This window comes from Bufo gargarizans, chromosome 11 (genome assembly GCF_014858855.1).
Source record: "Bufo gargarizans isolate SCDJY-AF-19 chromosome 11, ASM1485885v1, whole genome shotgun sequence".
Taxonomy (NCBI): Eukaryota; Metazoa; Chordata; class Amphibia; order Anura; family Bufonidae; genus Bufo; species Bufo gargarizans.
The window spans coordinates 29,936,055-29,954,680 of NC_058090.1; the positions used below are offsets into that span (position 1 = coordinate 29,936,055).

General features: G+C 46.1%; 1 protein-coding gene across 1 annotated transcript in view; it reads left to right on the forward strand.

Annotated features, from left to right (window-relative positions):
* The first annotated feature begins 2,424 nt into the window (after window positions 1-2,424).
* CEP170B (centrosomal protein 170B) overlaps window positions 2,425-18,626 on the forward strand; it is a 72,405-nt gene continuing 56,203 nt past the window's right edge. Inside the window, 1 exon segment of the mRNA XM_044272187.1 lies at window positions 2,425-2,580. The gene's annotated coding sequence lies outside the window, so the exon portion shown is untranslated.

Consider the following 18,626-nt stretch of genomic DNA (forward strand, 5'->3'; position numbering starts at 1 on the left):
TGGGCACCTTATCCTCATGACTGACAGGTTAGATAAAAGTTTTTTTTATCAAAACGAGCCTGCGGATTTCGCATATAACAACACCATTGAAATCACAGGGGCTCCATGGACAGAACTATAGTTTTAAAAGTGGGGGTTAGAAAGTGGTGACAGAGTCCCTTTAAGCTGCTCACATGTCATACAGGCCGACCCCAGTAAAACATTGGGGAGCCTGACAGCGACATGTTGTTCCCTGCCCAATAGGGGATAGGGGATCACTGCTAGATCAGAGAGGTCCAAACTCCACCGATCAAAGAATAGGCATCCTACGTCTCCTTTTTTAATGGAGTGGTGCCCGAGCATGCACACTGCTGCTTCATTGAGACCCTATAGGAGTGCCAGAGATAGCCATTCATATACAGCGAATGGATTGGCAGTGCGTATGCTCGACTGTTGCTCAGTTCAAATCTCATGATCAGTGGGGAGATCCTCTGATCTCTCAGTGGTCAGATCCTCTGATCTCCCAGTGGTCACATCCCCTGATCTCCCAGTGGTCACATCCCCTGATCTCCCAGTGGTCACATCCCCTGATCTCCCAGTGGTCACATCCCCTGATCTCCCAGTGGTCACATCCCCTGATCTCCCAGTGGTCACATCCCCTGATCTCCCAGTGGTCACATCCCCTGATCTCCCAGTGGTCACATCCACTGATCTCTCAGTGGTCACATCCACTGATCTCTCAGTGGCCGGGGGCCTTTATCGGGCTGTTCTCAGAATTGCCTGCTCCCGGTGACCGCATTTGTTTCAGACCGGCTCGCGGTGCAGGCACAGGTAAGGGTCAGATCCACTGATCTAGCAGCTACCGTTCATACGTTGTTATTACTGGAATTCTTCATTAATAGTATGATCTGTGGTGCTTGTAAGTAGAGATGAGCAAATTGCTCAAAATTCGGATTAGATTTGGCCGAATCAGTCCACTAAATCAGCTCGGGTCTGAAATGATTCTACCTGAATCAAAAGTGCTCCAAGAATTCGCAAAACTTGTGTATGACACTCTGAGGTCTCCTGTGGAGGTGTTTTCACTATTTATCATGGGACTTGCACCAATTTTAGTCCTAAAATAAATTACAAGTCCTTTCTTCAACCGGCCATTTGACAATATTTAGGCTACTTTCACACTTGCGTTTTTACTGGATACGGCAGGGTTCAGCAAAAACGCTTCCGTTACTGATAATACAACCCTCTGCATCCGTTATGAACGGATTCACATGTATTATCTTTAACATTGCCAAGACGGATCCGTCATGAACTCCATCGAAAGTCAATGGGGGACAGATCAGTTTTCTATTGTGTCAGAGATAACGAACTTGCATTGGAGGTCATGCCGGATCCGTCTTGCTCCACATCCCAGGACGGAAAGCAAACTACAACATGTTGCGGTTTGCTCTCCGGTATGGGAACGCAACCAAACGGTACGGAATGCATTTTGGAGCACTCCGTTCTGTTCAGTTTAATTTTGTCCCCATTGACAATGAATGGATCTCAATACCGGAAAACTAAAACACTAGTTTGAAAGTAGCCTTAGTTGCACAGAGGGTTTTACCCCATGTTTGATAGTTGGGTGGGACAGAGGCGAAACAGGGGCATACCGGCACCAGCAAATTCTGAAAACGGGTGTAAATGTTGGTAAAAAGCTACCGTTGTTTTTACACCACATGCACAGACTGCCGTAGATGCGCCTAATCATTCATGATGAGGCATAAATTAGCTGAGTGCAGCGTAAGGAGGAATTAAGACAGGCGTTTGAGTAAATTACCCCTTATCTCTCCTTGTTTTTTACATAAGAAAATAATATAAGAAAATCACCCAAATCGAATCACCAAAACTACGGATTTGGATGCAATATTTTTTTTTTTTGCAATATTCTAATTGAATCCGATTAATTTAGAATTGATCGATTCAATTGTCTCTGGTCTCCCGTGTCACCCCCTTGAGTAGGAGCGGCTGAGGAGCTCTCAAACCTCTAATGCCAGCCCAGTTTTAAAAAATTTAAAAATTCTGAAACACACAAAAAAAAAATACGTGGTGTAAAAATAATATCATTTAGAATAAAATGATTACTGCTATTAGTGGTGTAAGGGGTGTACTAACATGAGCTGACGTCCATATAACCCTTTTCATTCAATACGTTATCTTGTCATTATATTTCCTACCAATTTAAAGGACCCTTTAATTTTTAAAAGGAAAAAAAAAAGGCCAGCTCCCATAGGCTTCAGGTGCAGGGTGACAGCTTTATGCAACAGCCCAGCAGATGGCGTCTGCAGTCTCCATTACAGAAGGAAAAAAAATTTCACCTATCCTGGATTTTCAAGCTAGAGGAGGAGGGAGGTTTTTGCTGGTGATGTCATGAACCTGTCGTGCAAGTGCAGGCGGAGAAGGGTGTCTTAGCAGGAGGAAAGAGGGTGTGTAGCTTGTGTCTATGCATTACCTGCCTCTCTACACCTTCAGATCTGCAGCAGAGGAAGGGGAAGCATTTTCTCCTTGATTCCCAAGACTCCTCGGAAGAATTCCAGGCTGTGCCAGACATTGAGCCCAGGACAGGTAGGTGCCAAGCTATAATGTATGGCATTGCCTTGGGAACAGGAAACAGCTGATCATCCATGTTCTGGCCTGCAGCCTCAATCACATACCTGGTTACAATGTTGCCATCTGTAACACTGGCCATAGATGGATACATTGTATCGTAGCCTTCCCTAGGTTTGATTTTTCCTAGCCCCTGCCTGTGGTCTTCCTAAAGGTGAAGGTGGTGGTGGTGGTGGTGGTGTTGGTTTGGGGGGTGGATGACATATACATGCCGGAGCTGTGTAAATATTAACCCTTGCAAATCTGGGAATGCTGCTGTATTGGTAATCAGCCTCCCCTCCCCCTCTACTTTCCCATTGCTCTTCAGCAGAAAAAAAAGAGGGATTAATGATTACATTCTGACAAGGAGAAATCCTGGAGGGGAGTGGTTTTGCCATTTTTTTTTTTTTTAAAGGGATAAAAATTGCAGCTGCAATACAACTGGAGGATGGTCCATGCTGTGTGCCCGGATGAGACAGTACTTGTCTATATGTGCTAGCACGCTACATTGTGTCTGTCGCACTGAATAATAGATGATAAAGCTGGGTTTGGTCACTGCAGGGCCCTGTGCTCTCTGGGGCAGATGAACCGCTTTGATTTGTCTGTTTGGCAGCTGCTTCTTACCAAGCTCAGTCTTGCTTTTCCCACCCACAAGAAGGGGGGAAAAAACGCTGTTTTTTACTGGTGCCAGGTCCTGCATTTGTGTTTCCATCACACTTGCTCTGTTGTCACTTTTCCCGAAGAGTAGATTCACCCTTGGTGAGCCGGAGATTAATCTACGCGTGCGTATTAGAGAATGTGTGCATGTATGGCACGGTCCTAGGACGAAGCTTCTTAGTGACTTGAATATTTAGTGTAAAATATTTTGTAAGTATTATGTATTTTACAGATGGGAATATTGTGTGGTCTCATAAAGGGTGATTGCACCAGATTATTATTTTTTTTTATGGGCCCCCCCCCAGCAACTTTTGAACCCCCACTCCTGTGGCTAGTCAGTATCATTCTTTTGGACCAGGCCCGACAGCTGCACCATTCGTTTCCCACATGTGTATATACTGTATCTCATGTCATTGTATAATACTGTTGTGGGGGCCCTGACAATAAAATCTTTTAGTTCTCCTCCTCGGTGGGTCCCGTAGCAGCTGCTTCCACTTAGGCCTCATGCACACGACCGTTGTGTGTTTTGCGGTCCGCAAAACACGGATGGCGTCTGTGTGCGTTCCGCTATTTGTGGAACGGCACGGACAGCCATAGATATAACTGCCTATTCTTGTCCGCAAAACCGACAAGAATAGGACAGGTTATATTTTTTTTGAGGACCACGGAACGGAGCAACGGAGTGCTGTCCGCATCTTTTGCGGCACCGTTGAAGTGAATAGGTCCGCATCCAAGCCACAAAAACTGCGGCTCGGATGCGGACCAAAACAACGGTCGTGTGCATGAGGCCTTATAGCTACGCTCCTGTCCGTGATGACATCTGTGACAAGGTGGTCAGTGGTTCATCCATGAAGGATCCATGTTTGGTCCATGTGTCAATTTTTTGCCCTCGGTGTGTCATTCGTATTCAGTGGCAGATTAGCCATAGATCTTACAGGGAAATTTCCCGCTGGCCGATACCCAGGGGGCTGCCGGAGTCCTCCTCACTGCCGGCCAGTTGAAGTTTTTTGGGATGTATTTTGTGCTGCTGGCAGTATTTTGTGATGTACGGTGGTATTTGGCTGTGTTGGGGTGGTATAATGTGACACAATATGGTATTGCTGGCCCTGCCTTCCATCAATTTGGACCCCACTTTTAGTATTTTTTTCCAGGGCCACTTTAAGTTCCCAGTCCGCCATCCAGCTCTGATTTTTAATTTTTTTTCCACATAAATCCTTTTACTCAGTGAACGGATCTGTGAGAAGAACGGACTGTGGGGTCCCATCCTCGTGAAGTCCATTTAGAAACTTTTGTGTCCAGGCATTCATTTCCAATGGTTACAAAAGGCCCTTGGAAGACTATAGGTCCCCCTAGTGATCCAGCTCATAGATCCCCACTGATGAGAAGAAACGTTACTCTTACAAAAACCTGAGATTCACTTTAGGAAGACTTTTTTTTCCACGTCTTTGCAATGGCAGGAAAGGGGTTAAAAGCAGCCCCTGATATCTAATCTTCAGGGTCCTCTGTAGTGCATTATCGTACATGGCAGACCTCTCTCTCTCTCGGTGGCTGTGCCCAGTGACTGCCTCAGGAATTCCAGCACTTGCTTTGTGTGTCGTGGTTGTTAGGAAGATTATGGATTGTTTATTCCTAGATACTTAGCAGCCGTTTCCAAAATGGTCGCAGACCGCGGCCTGTTATTATTGGAATGAGATATGCAGTGAGGATTTATAAAGGGGTAGTGGCATAGTAACAGGTCAGATCTGCATCGTGCTGTATGTGGTTGGATAGTTAGGCAGATATGAATACAGTAGGAATTCTCCGAAGTCTTGCGCGACTTTGGCCAAGAAGAACTTTGGCTCCACGGAGCCAATACATTTTAATGCTGTACGGAAAGAGCATTAGAAACTAAGGTTTTGAACGAATCGGCTTTGGGTATATGATCCGAAGGTCGATTCGCTCGAGCCTAGCTGCATGCACCAGTTTTTCTCTGTCAAAAACCTGGCACTCATGCTGGAAACCTACTGGATTCCATTATAGTCAATAGAGTCCGACAGTATCTGGCTAGGCAAGATCCGGTTAACTTCGGCAAGGTTTTCCTCTGCCGGAACATGTAATTATAATGTGAAACTAGTTTTTTATTTTTTTGGTCAGGTAAAGAGTACGGTATGAACTGTTACTGTACATCACTGCAACGCTATCTTACAGACGATACGGCATCTGTGGCCTGTAATCTCAGATAATGGCTCAATACTCGTCTAGCCAACCACTAAAGCCTCCAATTCCACATTAAGCATACATGCTTGGATGAAGTAAACGTGAATGGGTCCGTGATCCATATTTTTTTGTGGTGCGGAGGGGCGGAGAGAAAGCGATCCATAGTGAATGGGTCCGCATCCGTGATATGGTGCAAAAACGTATACACTATTGCAGAGCCACTGTTTGCGGGCCACAATATAAGACTGGCCAGCCCACATTCGTGTGCATGAGCCCTAAGGCTCGGCGTTTATTACCTTATAGCCATGGGATTCCAGTCACCTGATGGAGGACAAAAGGGATTCTACTTTGTATAGCAAACTTTCCTATACAGAAGATCACTGCAAAACACATATACTGTGCCATATAAAAAACTATTATAGCAGGACCCTATGGCCAACATATTTTGCTATATGCCTAAAATGGCCTATGTCTGGAAGCATGTGCACAGAGCCGCCTAGAATCCAACATGCCCGATAATTGCTTTCCCTGACCCCAGTAGTCAGTCTGCCCCTGTGCTCAAAAGATGGTTGATGGATGTTGTCAGGCCAATTAACCATTAGTAGGTAGGAAAACGTGGGGAGAATACAAACTCTACATATGAACCCATGTCAGCTCCAGTGCTAGCTAAATCTGTAAACACGGACTGTTCCAGGTAGCACTGTCATGTTATTGCAGGTGTGGTGTCCTATATCCCTAGTACTAATGCTTGTTCGGCCTAATAATCTTTTCATACACGTCACGTAAAATGTGAATATATGCTCTATAAGCATGTTTTATATATTGTTTCACCTAATAAAGGTCATCAGCATCTGATTGGTGGGGGTTTATATTCCTGGGACCTTGGCCAATCGGCTGTTTGAGAAGGCCCGTCGCAGCGTGACACATGCTCGTCTACAAGGGGCCTTAGTCATTCAACAGTTGTAGGCCATAGTCGTATTTCTGCTGGATCAAGGACTGCAGAAAAGGCCTTATGGGGGTCCAGCTCTGAACCAGGACATACCCAGAATTTCACCCAGGCAGCCCCCTTGGCAAGAGCATCGGAGCATTTGATCCTCCGTTGCTCTCCTTTGCCCTGCGCTGAATCGCGCAGGGCAAAGGCATTTTGTGGAGTTCCCGTGACATACCGGGCTCTCCTTCGGGCTGCCAGGTGGAGGCTTCCGCCCAGCAGTGAGCCCGGTGATGTCACTGGAACTGATGGGCGGGCTTTAGCGCTGCCCTAGCCTGTAAGCCCGTACATCAGAGCCAGTGACGTCACCGAACACACTGCCAGGAGGAAGCCTCTGCCAGGCAGTGTGTTGTAGTAAATAAAAGAGCCCCTGCCCTGCGCGATCCTGCATAGGGCAAGGGAGAGAAAGCTGGGGGGGGGGGGGGCTGTCTGGGTAAATCTATAGGTATGTCCGGGTTCAGCTCTGAACCCGGATAACCCCTTTAAGGTTTAATAGGGGGCGTATGATGGATGTTCAGGCCTATGATTGCTGTCAGGGAATAGTTTTTTGGGGTGAAAGGGCCTCTAAGGTCCCGTGTTATCTAAGCTGTGGGATCTAAAGAAGAGTGGAAGCTATTTAGGAAAGCGGACACCATACATGACTTCCTTTCTGGAGTATCTTCTCCCTGCTTTATAAACTTGTTGAATTTTTTATTCAATGAAGCTGTGGCCACCCTCAAGTCAACCATCAAAGATATTCTACCTCAATCTGTGTTTGCATTTATTCCTTTATGTTGGTCACTTACTATTCAAGCTTGAAGGTATCATTGTATGCAGTCTGATAATTCCAGCAGCCTATGGCTGCGTTCAATGCGAAGACATGATTTGAAGCTCCTGGGCCCCATTTTTAATACTTGTGCACTATGGCAGAGGAACCTTTGGCAGAGGAACCCTGCCTGTGACTACATCATCTGCACCCCTGTATCTATGGACCTCGTTTCTTACTGTCACTGCTTTTGCATTAAAGAAGTTCTTCTATGCTGATGGTGAAACATTTAATACAGTCCAGGGTACGCCCTAGAGCCTTACTGCAAACTAAAGCTTCATATTCTTGGAGCAGCATTTGCCCAAATTATGCACAACACGATGGGGCCTGTAGTCCACAGGACCACAACAATTTCATAGTGATGGATTATAATGTCAGATCTTACCTGCTTTATTTACTCAGCGTGGGAGATTTGCCTGGGAAGATCCGGTACTGTTTTTGCTTTTTGAACAATTACCCGTTCTCCACCCTTGTTTGACGGATAACAATGAAGCTTTACATAGAGCTTACCATTAGGAACAGAGGATGTAGCACCTTCTCGTACAGACTAAAGAGGCCAGCACACTACATCAGCTCTGAGGTTTATGCATATTTGAGTGGGGCTTTCATAAGGCTATCCACTTCATATTCAGCACATGTACATATGATCTAATGGTTTTGTAGATTTTTATTTTTATTTATTTTGGATATTGGAGATGGAGACTAGTGACAAAAGGGTAAGGGGTGGATGTCAAGTAGGCAATCAGAATATGCTTATGGATATGTGCCTTCTGGTGACAGAGGTCATGAAAGTAAATCAGGTTTGGTACTTGTTAGGGGGAGATGGGTGGGAAAGAAAGACAGGAGGGAAGGGGAATGGAACAAGAAGGGTACAAGGTATACACATGTAAGTTGGAGAGATGGCAAGTTTCATAGGTTTATGGAGAGGGAAGTGATCAAACAAGACCTAGTATTCTGGGTTAACTTGTGATGTCCCCTAGAGTTCTCATTGTACCAAGTTGTAAAACCAAAAATGCTTTGGGTTTACATTATATTAAGGTAGTAAAGGTAGCAGGGCTCCACTTTCCTTGCGTAGAGTAGCCTCCACCCAATCCATCTGAAATAGGTTTGTCTAAGAAAATATGCAACAAGGGTGGAGAGTAGTCCATGAGGTATAGAATTAGTAACCTTTCCAAGATGTCCAAACTCCTTATACCAGCCATGGAAGGACAGAAAAAAATATTATTTTTGCTTAACAATCATTGGATCAGAGGACAAGTCCAAAGGCAGCGTTGGTGATCTGTATTGGGAGGAGGCACTCCAGGGACATGGGTGGTCTGATGTGTCACCTATCAGATGTCTCGTGTGGGAAGATATCAGCTCTAATAACTATTTTGAGAGCGGCATTACTACAGCGATTTTTGGCACAGTGGTGAACAGAATAGAATGTTTCATTCATGTACCAACATGGATCATGTAGTCATTTGGAAGGATTTGTTTTCTTCATAGTTGGTGAGTAGGTGTTAGACAGAAAGGGGTCTTCAGTGCAATCCAGACTATGCCTACGTGCAATACACGTTCAACAGATGTTAGCAAAATACTCATCCGAGAGCTATTCCTCTAGACTTTCCCATGCATGTGTTTTCAATGGCAAGAAAGGGGGGGGGGGGGGGAAGCCACCGCCAGACATTTTAACTTGCCTGATTCTAATATCCCCAACATCATTGGTCAGGGGGATAGTCAGGAGGCCCCCATGCACATCAGATTATAGTCGGCTGGTCCCTGCCAAAATTGCCGGGGTTGGCCGATAATAATCTAATGTGCATTATCGCCAGGCTTGAAGATGGTAAAACAGGCAGTTGACATGGTGAATGCTGTCAAGACACTAGAGCTGGTGATTGTTGCCATCTCCATGATCCTTGGGACCAAATCCTTACGCCATTGCTTGCTAATAGCGTTGTTTCTGCACAGTAACAAAAGGCAAGAGAATAACCAGAGATGGCCCCTTTCTCTCCAAGTGCCACATAGTCTGTCTCTATGGTATGTAGGGGGCAAATGGGTGAGAGTCCACGACCTTGTAAAGAAGGCTTGAGAAGGGTCGCATTGATCTGGACTGAAACATTGCACATGGGTGAAAAAAAAATAATCACATCCTTTCTCCATTAAAGTTGGGGGTGCTACCTAATTGTTTTTATATATTTTACCCTGGGTCAGTAGCCCTTAGAGGATTTGCACCCTTTCCTTTTCTTTAGTGCCATGCTTCTATCTTTAACCTATTAACATATCTTTAGATATCCCTAAATGTCTGATTGATGGAGGTTTAACCACTGGGTTCCCTGTTCCTAGCAAAAAGGCAGCCGCTGTCCATTATAGTGAATGGGAGTTAGTTTCCATTTCTCCCATAGAGTTTTATAGAGAGTGATGATGGACCTGTGACCACTTCTCTGCCTGCTTTAGTGAGCTAGGCATCCCTATCCTTGTGAATGGTGGCAGTCGAAGATTTCAAATACCCACCAATCTTTATAGCTTAAAGGGGTTATCCACTGGACAGGTCATCAGTAAGGATGAGCGAATCTACTTCAGATAAAACATCCGAAGTCGATTCGCATAAAACTTCGGTCCAATACTGTACGGAGCAAGCGCTCCGTACAGTATTAGAATGTATTAGCTCAAAAGAGCCAAAGTTATTACTTCAAAGTCTTGCATGACTTCGCATAATAACGTCATAGATTAATTTTTACTGTAGAAAAAACATTTCCCGAACTCTGGTTCGGTTCCAAGGTACCACTTAGAACTGAACCCGAGTTCGGGAAATGTTTTTTTACAGTAAAAATTAATATATGAAGTTATTATGCAAAGTCACGCGAGACTTTGCGAAGTAATAACTTCTCCTCATCTGAACCAATACATTATAATAAAAGATTAATGCGAATCTACTTCGGATGATTCATCCGAAGTTGATTCGCTCATCCCTAGTCATCAGCATCTGATTAGTGGAGGTCCGACACCCGGGACCTCCGGCGATCAGCTGTTTGAGAAGGTCCTGGCATTCCTGTAGGTGCCACGGCCTTCTTTCTGCTTACCCTAGGTCAGTGACATACCATTGGTCACGTGGCCTATGCACAGCTCAGCCCCTTTCAAGTGGCGTCGGACCCCACCGATCAGATGCTGGTGACCTATCAAGAGTATAAGTAATCAGTTACAAAGAGTCGGATAACCCCTTTAAACAAATGATGTGCCCAAAATATTTGTGATGGACCATTATATGTCTCCTTGCAGACAAAAGAGAGTTTACTTAGATCGTGACCTAACCCTCCTCTTGATGGTTCATTAAGAAATCGGATCACTCGTTTGACTTGGGTCATATAGCATTTTTGACATGTAATGGTAACGCCCCGTTGCTCCTAGAGGCTCATTTGCATATATTAAAAGATCATTTTTCCCAGCAATGCGGACACATATGAACATGGGACCAACACAGATGTCTTCAGCTGCCAAGCGCACATGTAACAGGTCAGCCAGTGTCATAGGTACAAATCTGCTGACAGATGCCCTGTAAGGGGTTTTACAGAATTACAAAAACATGGTTGCTTTCCTTCGAAAACATTGCTCCACCTGCCCATCAGTTGTATCTGATATTGAAGCTCAGTGAAGTGAATGGGACTGACCTGCAATACCTCAAACAACCTGTGGACAGGTATGTAGAAGACAAAAGCCATGTTTTAGAGTCACATACAACCTCTTAAATTTTATGTTTTAATTTTAGAAATAGAAAAGTCCCCATTGCTTTGATAATTCGAATTAAAGTACCTCCTGCCAAGAGCCATCAGATAGCCAAGTGTATAAATTATTTAAGACACGTATGTCTCTTTGACTGGACTGGTTCCTGTATTGATCCTGAACACAACATGTGTTTGCTGTTGGCTTGCTGCTGCTGCCTCATGTTTGTTGTTATTTAATTATCAGGACATTTCTTTTTTGGCATGTATAATTTATGTTTTCCTTGTCTTTACTGACCAATGGGGAGTGAACAGACCCTGGCATGGATCTCCATGGAGAGACTCTGCCAATGCATTGCGACCACTCTTGTGAAGTTCATTATTTAGCCCACAGCTGTTAAATATCTATGGCCAGCTCCCAAGGTCCACATAAGTTCACTTGAAACTTGTTAGGTTCATCGTGGCCACATAAAATCTGCCACCTCCACATAAATGTAGGCAGCAAGTTATGGTCCAATTTACTTGAGTGTAACTTAGCCGAAACTTGGAATGGATCCCACCTAAGGGACCAAGGAAAAACTTCTTAATGGAAAGATTTGCAGATGTTCTTCTTGCTTTTGTAGATACCATTGAAATCTTCTTACAGCATTTCAGCTTTTAGTGTCACAATGACACATAGTGGGTTAGATTACTATATTTCAGCCACTAAACACTGAGTAACATGAAAATCTTAAAAGCTCTTTCATCACCACTAGTGTTGAGCAAGCATGCTCGGCCGAATACCAGTTCGAATACCGAGTACCGGTAAATGATTGGCTGGCCGGAACACGTCATCGGGTGCTATATAGCACCCGATGACGCGTGTTCAGCTCATTCTAAGTCAGGGAGAGCTGAAGATAGGAAGGGACAGAGAGTGTAGGGAGTATAATGGAATATTATAAGTGTACAAAAACGTTTCAGAGACCTAAAAGTACTTGTAAGGACTATTGTGTGTGACAGCAGCGATATATTTTTGTAGAGCAACCTGCCCTAAATTGCTCAGTGTTAGGGAGAGCTGTGCATAGGAAGGGACAGACAGTGTAGGGAGTGTAATAGGAATGCGCATCCCTAAAATATCAGTGACATCCAGTGCATTTTTTCCGTAAACGGTGTCCGCTGCGGACTGTTAAATTATCTGCGCCACATTTCCTGTCTAAAGTGTGCGCATTCCTAAAATATCAGTGACATCCAGTGCAGTTTTTCTGTATACACTGCGAACTGTGACATGACCTGTGGTACCTGTCCTGTATAACATTTCCTCATCACAAATACTGTTGTAAATTTTTGTTGCACATACACTTCCAAATCCTGCGCTACTGTACGTGTGACATACTTTCAAGAATATATCACGTTTAAAATGAAGAAGGCAAGCAGTTGGGGACGGGGAAGTGGCATTGATGCTGATGGTGCACGCAGAGGCCGTGGCCCAGTGCACAAGAAAAAAAATCATCCAAGATGCCTAGCTTAATGTCCTTCGCCACCCTGCAAACTGGGACACCACTCTTCAAGTCAGCCCAGTGCGAGTAGGTGGTCGTTTTGGATTGCAGCATATAATGCTTCCAGTCGGTTAAGCACCACCCTGTCTTCCACCAAGTCCAGTCTCAGTAGCCAGGAGTCTAGTCCACACAATTCTCACCCTGATCCTCCTTCCTCACACCATTTACAGTGTGGCCAAACAAGTGATCCCACACTCGGATATTCCGAGGAGCAATTTTCAGCGCCATTACTTGAATTGGCCCTCTCGCCAAGCACGCTTGAAGAGGGACATGAGAGCTTGTGTCCTGATTCCAAACCTCTTGAGCATCCACAGTCACAAGAACATGACGGTGGTGAATGGTAATTAGAGTTTAATGAGGTGGATGATGATGAGACACAGTTGCCAATGAGTCAACCGCAATTACTGTCTCAAGAGGATGAGACACAGTTGGCAATCACTGAGGTTGTGATTAGGTCAACAAATCAGGAGGATGATCAGAGTGAGGAAGTGGAAGAGGAGGTGGTGGACGATGAGGTCACAGACCCAACCTGGGAAGGTGGCAAGCCAAGCGAGGAGAGCAGTACAGAGGGGGAGAGATCTGCAGCACCGCAACAGGCTGGAAGAGGCAGTGGGGTGGCAAAAGGGAGGAGGCTGGCCACACCAAACAGGCCCGCAGCTGTTTCACGGAGCACCCCAATCTCCCATGCCAAGAGGTAGATGTTCCACAGTATGGCGCTTTTTTGAAGAAAGTGCGAATGACAAAAGAATAGTAGTTTGCAAACTGTGCCGTACGAAAATGAGCAGGGGCATGAACACTAGCAACCTCACCACCACCAGCATGATCCACCACATGGCATCCAAGCACTGTAATAAGTGGGACGAACGCCTGGGTCAGCAATCTGTGTCTGCGGGTCACCCCACTGCCTCCTCTTCCCCTATGTTACATGCTGGCCAATCCCCTATCAAAGGCGCAGGCCCGGATGCCTCCTGCCCTGCACCTGGACCTTCACAAGCACCATCAGCGGCCACATCCACTTCCGTGTCCCAGCGCAGCGTCCAAATGTCCTTACCCCAGGTCTTTGAACGCAAGTGAAAATACCCAGCCACCCACCCACAGGTTATAGCACTAAATGCATAGTTTTCCAAATTACTGGCCCTCGAAATGTTGCCATATAGGCTAGTGGACACTGAGGCCTTCCGCGGCCTGATGTCGGCGGCCATCCTGCGTTACGCAGTGCCCAGCCGCCACTATTTTTCAAGGTGTTCCGTGCCTGCCTTACATCAACGTGTGTCCCGTAACATCACACGTGCCCTGACCAACGCAGTTACTGGGAAGGTCCACTTAACCACGGACACATGGACAAGTTCATTCAGCCAGTGACGCTACATGTCCTTGACTGCACACTGGTTGAATGTTGTGGAGGCTGGGAGCAAGATGTACCCTGGGATGGCACAGGTGCTACCGACACCAAGGATTGCGGGCCCTACGTCGATCAGGGTTTCCGCCAGCACCTAAGTTAGTGGCTCCAACCCCCATTTCTCCTCCTCCACCGAACTATCCACATGTAGCACCAGTCAGTCATCAGTCGATAGCTGGAAGCAGTGTAGCACTGCAGTGGGGAGGCGGCAACAGGCCGCGCTGAAGCTGATATGCTTGGGGGACAAACGGCACACCGCCGCAGAGCTGTGGCAGGGGATAAGAGACCAGTCTGAGCTGTGGCTCTCGCCACTCCACCTAGAACCAGGCATGGTTGTGTCTGATAATGGCCGTAACTTGGTGGCGGCTTTGGAGCTCGGCAAGCTTGGACGTATCACATGCCTTTCCCACGTCTTCAACCTTGTGGTTCAGCGGTTTCTCAAAACCTACCCCAATTTGCCTGAGCTGCTGGTGAAGGTGCACCGTGTGTGTGCACATTTCCGTAAGTCACCAACAGCTTCAGCTGGTCGGTCAACACTGCAGCAGCGCTTGAAATTGCCAGCTCACCAGCTGTTGTGCAATGTGAGCACGTGCTGGAACTCCACGTCCCACATGTTGGCCAGGCTTTGTGAGCAACAGAGGGCAGTAGTGGAATACCAGCTGCAACATGGTCGTCGCCTTTCCAGTCAGCTTATGCTCTTCACAAGCGACGAGTGGGCATGGATGTCTGACCCCTGTGAGGTTTTAAGAAACTTTGAGGAATCAACACAGATGGTGAGCGGCGATAACACTATCAGCGTAACCATCCCCTTTCTTGTCTACTCAAACGCTCGTTGCTCAGGACGATGCTTTGCATGTGGAAAAGGTGGAAATGGAGAAGACATTACACTGGGTGATAGCCAGACCACCCTCAGTTCGTCTTCTCAGCGAGAATTGGATGATGAAGAGGAGGAGCAGGATATGGTTGCCTCCGCTACAGAGGGTAGTACCCATGGAAGTTTAATTCCATCTGTTCAGCGTGGGTGGGCAGAAGAGGAGGAAGAGGATTAGGAGATTGAGAGTCATTCTCCTGATGACGACAGCGAAGTCTTGCCTGTTGGTACTCTGGCACACATGGCTGACTTCATGTTAGGCTGCCTTTCCCGCGACCCTTCTCGACCCCCACTACAAAGAGAACTTCTCATCTCTTATTCCTCTGGTGGAGAGGACGAGCAAAACTGTGCTATACCAGAAGATCCTTGTTGAAAAATTGCTCCAAAAATTTCCATCCGACAATGCTGGTGGCAGTCCATAGTTCCTTGGCCAACCGAGGAGGGGAGACAAGAGGAACACAGAGCAGTTCCAACAGAGGCAGGGCAACACTCTCCAAAGTCTGGGACAGTTTCAGGACACCCCGCCAGCACCCTCACCCTGATGCGTGGCCTACTGTCACAAGGAGAGAACATTTTTGGAAGATGGAGTACATAGCAGACCGCGTCAGCGTCCTCAATGATCCCTCAGTGCCTTACAACTACTGGATGTCCAAGCTGTACACGTGGCATGAACTGGCACTCTACGCTTTGGAGGTGCTGGCCTGCCCTGCCGCCAGCATTTTGTCTGAGCAGGTATTTAGTGCTGCTGGTGGCATTATAACAGATAAGCGTATCAGCCTGTCAACTGAAAATGTTGACCGATTGACTCTGGATTGCCCCAGACTTCTCAACTCCTCCACCAGAGGAAAGCGGCTGAACATAAAGGCACTTTAAATGTGTTGTTTATAATGTACTGAATACACTGTATTCCCATGTACCCCTTCCAACACACACAAGGGTATATGGTTGCATCTTCCTTTTCTCATCCTCCTCCTCCTCTTCCATCATATCAACATGCTTATTCATCACATATAATGCCTTACAGGGTCAGCTCAGCTGCAGGCCCTCGCATATAATTTTTTAGAGGGTCAGCTCACCAGCAGGCCCGCACCTCGCGTATATCGTTTTGGCATTGACACCAAATATGGTTAGCATTGAAACCAAAAATGTTCTCCTAATCAGATTTTTCATTATTTTTCTGTTAGGTAGACTGCTTAGACTACTTTCACACGTTCACTTTTAATACCGGCAGGCTGTTCCGGCAGAGAACAGCCTGCCGGAATTCCCCGGATCCTGCACTGCCGGATTCAGACGAAATGTCCGCCGGCCCATTAGGTACAATAGGGTCCGGCGGAGACCCGGACGGATACAAACCACTGCGGTTTGTGTCCAGCCGATGGTCCGCTTGTCTGCCGCAACAGCCATGACAGAAAATAACCTTAGCTGATTTTTTATATTTTTTTTATATTTGACATTGTGCTTTTTATCTCAAAAAGTAAAAAAACAAAAAGGAAAAGCATGAACATGTCCCAGTAGAAGTGTACTATTGCAATGGTCTATTGCAAGATTCCAAATTGAGAAAGGACCCCCAACATTTCTGGAGCCAAATGGGTCTGCAAGGGTGAAGAACCAGTACATACTAATACTTGCTGAAATTTAGAGAGCCTTTCAATGTCCTGGGGTAAGCCTGACTGCATCCCAAATTTTACCCAGTGTTCAATACTTGGGACTGGAACTTGCAGGGTGGTGTCTGACGGCCACAGCCAGTTCCTTGTACCCCCACCTCGCAAGATCAGGACACACTCTTGTAAGGTGATAAAAATAGAGATGCAAAAAAGTGAATTAGCCAAGCGTTGGACCAACCAAATTACTTTCAAGTCTATGGGCCCAAATACTTTTGTAGGACACCACCCTCAATGTACAAATACTTTCACGATGAATTGTGTGGAAAGCCTGTGCTTTCTACACATAAGCATTTACATTGCAATGAACAGGTCAAGTTTCAGGTGACGTTGACCATGGGAATGTTGGTAGAGCAGGTGTGACGTGTGGATTAGCATATGAAAAAGGCTTAGTAAGTTTGTGTTCGGTCTGAAAGAAGCCTGTATGGCTGTGGTGCCAATACCAGAAGATCCTTGTTGAAAAATTGCTCCAAAAATTTCTGACAACGCTGGTGGCAGTCCATAGTCTCTTGGCCAACCGAGGAGGGGAGACAAGGGAAACACAGAGCAGTTCTAACAGAGGCAGGGCAACACTCTCCAAAGCCTGGGACAGTTTCAGGACACCCCGCCAGCACCCTCACCCTGATGCGTGGCCTACTGTCACAAGGAGAGAAAATTTTTGGAAGATGATGAAGAAGTACATTGTAGACCTTGTCAGCATCCTCAATGCCTTACAACTACTGGGTGTCCAAGCTGGACACGTGGCATGAACTGGCACTCTATGCTTTGGAGGTGCTGGCTTTCCCTGCCGCCAGCGTTTTGTCTGAGCAGGTATTTAGTGCTGCTGGTGGCATTATAACAGATAAGCGTATCCACCTGTCAACTGAAAATGCTGACCGGTTGACTCTTATAAAAATGAACAAGGCCTGGATTGCCCCAGACTTCTCGACTCCATCAGAGGAAAGCGGCTGAACATAAAGGCACTTTAAATGTGTTGTTTATAATGTACTGAATACACTGTATTCCCATGCACCCCTTTCACCACAAACAAGGGTATATGTTTGAATCTTCCTTTTCTCATCCTCCTCTTCCATCATATCAACATGCTTATTCGTCACATATAATGCCCTTCAAGTATAATGTTTTACAGGGTCAGCTCAGCTGCAGGCCCTCGCATATAATTTTTAAGAGGGTCAGCTCACCTGAAGGCCCTCGTATTTAATTACATTTATTACAGGGTCAGCTCACCAGCAGGCCCGCCCTACAAATCTTTTACAGGGTCAGCTCACCAGCAGGCCCTCACCTAATTATACCTAATAGGTAATTTGCGCGCATGCTGCCTTGCTTGGATGTGGTAGCTGTAGCCGTTTCTCAGGCTCCCTCTCCTGAATCAAACCCTGATTCCCTGTTACCCGTAGTCACCATGGTTTGCGCTGACAATAACATCGAAAATTGATAGGCCAGACTACCAAATGGATTGTCGCCTTCATGGGGACGTGCGATCGGCACCAGGTTAACTAGAGTCACCAAAGCGGCAGCAGGCCCTCACCCATAATGTTTTAGATGGTCAGATCAGCAGGCCCTAGATCCAAATGGGAACAGCCTGAAGTAATTCCCCGGATCCTGCGCTGCCGGATGCGGACGGAATGTCCGCCGGCCCATTAGGTACAATGGGGTCCGGCGGAGACCCGGACGGATACAAACCGCAGCCGATTGTCCGCTTGTCTGACGCAACAGCCATGACAGAAAATAACTTTAGCTGATTTTTTTTATATTTTTTATATTTGACATTGTGCTTTTTATCTCAAAAAGTAAAAAAACAATAAGGAAAAGCATGAACATGTCCCAGTAGAAGAGTACTATTGCAATGGTCTATTGCAAGATTCCAAATTGAGAAAGGACCCCCAACATTTCTGGAGCCAAATGGGTCTGCAGGGGGGAAGAACCAGTACATACTTCTACTTGCTGAAATTTAGAGAGCCTTTCAATGTCCTGGGGTAAGCCTGACTGCATCCCAATTTTTTCCAGTGTTCAATACTTGGGACTGGAAGTTGCAGGGTGGTGTCTGACGGCCACTGCCAGTTCCTTGTACCCCCACCTCGCAAGATCAGGACACACTCTTGTAAGGTGATAAAAATAGAGATGCAAAAAAGTGAATTAGCCAAGCGTTGGACCAACCAAATTACTTTCAAGTCTATGGGACCAAATACTTTTGTATGACACCACCCTCAATGTA